Raw genomic sequence first — 6,000 nt, forward strand, 5'->3', positions numbered from 1 at the left:
AATCAGCTAGTAAAATGTCGTCTATGTAATGGTAAACTATAGATTTAGGAAATTGCTTACATATTACTTCCAATTGCTGTGATACAAAATATTGGCACATGGTATGGGATATTCAGCATTCCCTGTGGGAGAACCTTCCATTGATATCTCTTAACAGGCTAAGAATTATTATAAGTAGGCACCATGAAGGGAAATTTTTCTCTGTCTTTTTCTTGTAAGGGTATCGAGAAGAAACAATCTTTTAAATCAATAACTATAAGAGGTCATCCTTTAAGTAACAGAGTAGAGAAAGGAATTCCAGATTGTAGACAGCCCATTGGCTGAATTACCTTGTTAACAGCTCTTAAATCTGTTACCATTCTCCATTTACTGGCTTTCTTTTTAATAACAAATACAGGAGAATCCTAAGTGCTGGTTGATTCTTCAATATGCTGTGCATTTAACTGCTCTTCTACCAGCTCTTCTAAAGCCTGTAGTTTCTCTTTTGTTAGAGGCCATTGCTCAACCTATACAGGCTTGTCTGTTAAACATTTTAAAGGTAGAGCTGTTGGTGCCTTTAAAAGGTCAGCAGCTATTGTGCCTTGTTCTTGTACAACCTGAATGGTTGGTGACTATTTATAATATCTTCTAATATTTTCCCAAAAACATATATTAGTTTATGGTTTGTTTCTGAGATTGGAGGAATGTTAATCTGGGTATTCCATTGCTGTAACAAATCACATCCCCATAAATTCATGGCTATATTGGCCACATATGGCTTTAATTTTCCTCTCTGCCCTTCTGGCCCTATTCATTCAATCCATCTTGAGTTCTGTTTCACTTTAGATACTGTTCTAATCCCTAAAAGCTGAACATTTACCTCCTGAAGAGGTCAATTTGGATGCCAAGATTCTGGTGCAATTATTGTTATCTGCACCTTTGATGACAACATCATTTATTCATAATTTTAATTTTGGTCTTTCTTCATTTATAGAAGTTTGCCAAAAAGTTGCTTTATGGTTTCTCCCAAATTTTTTGTTCTGTCTTCTATAGCTGTTCTATCATTCAGCAGTATGGTTTTTTACAATGGCATCGGGTTCTTTAATTGCTCTGGGAAGGAGTTTCTCCCATGATGACAGGAAAGGACTGAAACAAATTTGACATGGGGGCCTTCAAGAAGCCCCTCAGAGTGTTTGCCAATGGCAAATGAAAGGAATTACCTTGTCTGTCCCTTGTTGATCTACATTCATTAGTCCAAGGTCTGCCTTTGCCACACCTTCTGCATAATCCAGAAGGGAGGAGTGTCCTTTTGGGATTATTCCTTGAAAAAAAAAACATTATTTCTAGAAATGCCCTGCTTATAGCCCATTTTTAGGTGATCTTAATTGAAACATTTGACATTTTGATTTGTCTTCAAACCTCTGGAAATCACCTCTCCTATGTAAGCATCATCATAATCATGAGATTCAATATTGACTGTATCTCGGATCCATTTCTCCAAGGGTGCTGATCTTGACTTTAATGGCCTAACTACCCTTTTGCATTATGCATTAGCATTTTCAAAAGCCAGAGATTCAATTATTATTTGTCTAGATTCTGAATTTTGTATCATTCAATTTACTGCTGAAGTCAATCTTTGTAACAAATCAGTGAAGGTTTCCTTTGGGCCCTTCATAACTTTAGTAAATGACACAATTTTCTTTCCTACTTCTTCATTTCTGTCCCAAGCACTCAAGGCTGCTGTGTGGCATAAAGCCAGGGTGTGGTCATCATATAAACATTGTCTTTGTATATCAACATAATTGCCCTCTCCAAAAAATTGATCTTGGCAAATTTCAATACCTCCATTGTTCAATGGTCTAAGCCTCATCCTTCCACCAGGTCCTCTATTGTAATTGGAATCCAGCCTCTAAGACTGCTGTAACGAAATCTCTCCATTATTGAAGGATAATTCTATTACAAGTTGACCATGAGTTTAACATCTGTTTCACAAAAGGTGAGTGCATGCCATATAAGACCATTGCTTCCTTGAGTCTCCTCAAATCTAACATTTGCACAGGAATTCACTCAGCTCTTACACAGTCTTGGGGATATCTATCATTTGGCAATTCCTATAAGGTTACTGGATAAATTAAGGTTGGTTGTTTAAAAGCATTAGGCTGTTTCTCTGTAACCTTATAATGCAATGTTGAGACTTCTTCTCCTTTAAATTCCTCTGTCTGGGTCTGAATATCTCTATGATCTATTTTATTAAGTTTTTCTAAGACTTGTATCTTGGCACTCATATCACCCAACTTGGCACTCATATAGACCAACGTTTTGAGTGATAAAACAAGAATGATCAAACCTATAATGTTTATAATTGACATTATGTCAATCCCATCTAAGTTAATTATCCTTCGTTTATTTATTTATTCCATTTTCAAACCATCTAATGTATTATCAAACAGAGACCAAACTCCTTCCATCGTAATAGTGTTTCCCATTTTTTAATGTGGGGGAAAAAACCCTCTCTCTCTGACTTTTTTTTTTAAACTAATTTCTCCCTTTAAGAAATTCCAATTGAGCCGGGCGGTGGTAGCACATGCCTTTAATTCCAGCACTCAGGAGGCAGAGCCAGGCGGATCTTTGTGAGTTCGAGGCCAGCCTGGTCTACAGAGCGAGATCCAGGAAAAGGCGCAAAGCTACACAGAGAAACCCTGTCTTGAAAAAACAACAACAAAAAAAAAAAAAGAAGAAGAAATCCCAATTGACTCACCAAATCTGCTGACAATGACGATTCAGATGACAGTAAAGTGAGCTAGTACCTAGTGTGGCAACAGCCCAAAGAGGGGCTCCAGTGAAAGCCACAACCCACTGGGAGAGGGAAGAAGGGAAAGAGCCAGTTGTCTGAATGGGGAAACATGTGAAAGCAGATAACTCCTGGGGCTTTTGGAGTCCAAAAGGCTATGGAGTTTGCTGCAGATAGGCTACAACAGAAACTTGGCCAGCAGGGTAGGGACTCTGACCCAGGTGGGGTGGAGACTTCAGCTGCCTGCAGCTCCAGCCTGAGCCAGTGGCTGCAATGCCAAAAGCAAGCAGCTTTTTCATGAATTCATGCCCCCAAAAGTTGGACACCAGATGTTGCAAGAATCCTAATTGGTTTTATAATAAAAAACTCAGAGCCAGGTATCAGAGTGGAAACTGAAAGATCAGAGAAACAGATCAAGGCCACAGCCACCACCTCTCCTCAGCCTGAAAGATCCAGAGCTCTTGTCTCCTCCCACCTTATATTCCTTTCTCTGCTCAATCATATCACTTCCTGTTTCAACCTTCCTAGTGCTGGCATTAAAGGTGTGTGATCCCAAGTGCTGGAATTAAAGGTGTGTGCCACCACTGCCTGGCTCAGTTTCTCTTTTAGACTGGATTAATCTCATGTAGCCCAGTGTGGCCTTGAACTCACAGAAATCCAAGTGGATTTCTGCCTCTGCCTCCCAGTGCTAGGATTAAAGGTGTGTGCCACCACTGCCTGGCTCAGTTTCTCTTTTAGACTGGATTAATCTCATGTAGCCCAGTGTGGCCTTGAACTCACAGAAATCCAAGTGGATTTCTGCCTCTGCCTCCCAGTGCTAGGATTAAAGGTGTGTGCCACCACTGCCTGGCCTCTATGTTTAATCTAGTGGCTGGCTCTGTCCTCTGATCTTCAGGCAAATTTTATTTGTTCCAAAATATCATCACACTGGGACTCACTCTGTAGATCAGCCTGACTTCAAACTCATAGAGATCCACCTGCCTCTGCCTCCTGAGTACTGTTGGGATTAAAGGTGTGCGTCACCACCACCTGGCTGAAAATGCTATTTTTCAGATTTTTATTATTATTTCTCAATCTCTCTCTCTCTCTCTCTCTCTCTCTCTCTCTCTCTCTCTCTCTCTCTCTCTCTCTCTCTCTCTCTGTGTGTGTGTGGGGGGGAGTGTGGGTGTGGTGGGGTGTGTGCACACGTGTGCAGGTGCCCCTGGAGACCAGAAGAGGGCATTGGATCCCTTGGAGCTGCAGTTATAGGTGGTTGTGAGGCACATGTGGGTGTCAGGAGCTAAACTCAGGTCTTCTAAAAGAGCAACACATGCTCTTAACTGCTGAGCCATCTCTACAGTCCATGAAAATGCCACTTAGGAAGAAGACTGACCCTAGGTTCAATCTTCTTCTTTCTTTAAAACAAAAGAACAAAACCCAAAGATCTTCTAATTGAGCACTTCTCAAGATCCTCTGATTTACAGAATCCTGTCAAAGTAACATATTGTTTCTGGGGCTGGAGAGATGGTTCAGCAGTTAGTAACACTGGCTGTTCTTCCAGAGGACCAGGGTTCTATTGCCAGCACTTACATGATAGCTCACAACTGCCCATAACTCCAGATCTCCAGGGATCTGATGCCCTCTCCTGGCACCTATCTTTTGTTTTAAAGGAAAAGAAAAGCAAATTAAATGGAAAGGAAACAAGGGTCAGCATAGAAACCAATGAAACAGAAAAACAACACAGATTTTTTTTAAAAAAAAAAATCAATGAAACAAGAACTGATTATTTGAGAACATCAATAAAATGTATAAACCTATAGTCAGATAATATAAAAACAACAAATACCAAGAATAAAAGAGAAAATATGGTGTCTACACATATTGAAACTTAGTAAAGGAACAGCATAATGAGAAAAGGTGAAATGGACAAATTCTTGCAAAGAATTTGAACTCATCAAAACTTTTTCAAGGGGCTGGAGAGATGCTCAGCAGTCAAGACACTTGCTGCTCTTGCAGAGGACTCAGACTTGGTTCCCAGCACCCACATGGTGGCCCACAGCATCTGTAACTCCAGTTTCAGGGGTGTGCTCTCTTCAGGTTCCCATGGGCACAGGCACACACATGGTGCACATACATACATGCATACAAAACACTCATACTCATAAAATAATAAATAAATAACATTTTTTGTTTGTCTTTCAAGACAAGGTTTCTCTGTATAGCCAAAGCTGTCCTGGAACTTGCTCTGCAGACCAGGCTGGCCTTGAACTCAGAAATCTGCCTGCCAAGTTCTAGAATTAAAGGCATGTGCCGCCACCACTACCCAGCAACAAAATATTTTTTAAATGTAAAAGAATAACTCAAAAAATAACAATTAGAGTCATATATGCTTGTAGAGACCCACAGAGGTTTCCTAGTGAGAGCTTACTCAGAGTCCTAGAATCTGAGCTTGCTTTACCCAGCAGGACCACATAAGGGGATGATTTGACCATGGGTGTGGTTACCAGGTATTTGGAAGGGTCTGCACTTGGCTGTGCAGTGTGCTTTGATCTAGCAAAGGAGAGGTCTTTTGCCCTGCACCCTTGGCATTGTTATTAAAAGCCCTTTTGAAGAGACAGAAGGGGCTGGTGGATTTTGATCCAGGTCCTCCTGAAGCTCTCCTGTGTTTCTTTCTGTCTCCTCTCCATTATCTTTCTATCTAAAAGTTTCTTATCCCTCTCTCCTCCTCATAGGAACTCTTTAAAAGGTGGGATCTGGCCTCCCACATATACTAAAATATTAAACTTGTAGTTAAAATTTTTTCACAAAAAAATCTCCAGGTTTGAATGGCTGCACTGGAGAATTTGTTTTAAAAACCTTATTTTGTTCTTTTTTATTTTTCAGATTTATTTTTATTATTTTTAATTAATGTATGTGTATGTATCTTAGTTAGGTTGTCTATTACTGTGAAGAGACATCATGACCACAGCAACACTTATAAAGGAAGGTATTTAATTGGGGCTGGCTCACAGGTTCAGAAATTTAGTCCATTGTCATTATGGTGGGAAACATGGTGGCACAAAGGCAGACATGGTGCTGGAGAGATAGCTGAGAGTTCTACATCCAGATCTGAAGGCAGCAGGAAGAGAGAGTGAGCCACTGGGGCTGACTTGAGCTTCTAAAAACCTAAGTCTACCCCCAGTGACACATTTACTCCAACAAGGCTACATCTACTCCAACAAGACCATATGTCCTAATCCTTTCAAATAATG

This window comes from Peromyscus leucopus, chromosome 6 (assembly GCF_004664715.2).
Source record: "Peromyscus leucopus breed LL Stock chromosome 6, UCI_PerLeu_2.1, whole genome shotgun sequence".
NCBI classification, from domain to species: domain Eukaryota; kingdom Metazoa; phylum Chordata; class Mammalia; order Rodentia; family Cricetidae; genus Peromyscus; species Peromyscus leucopus.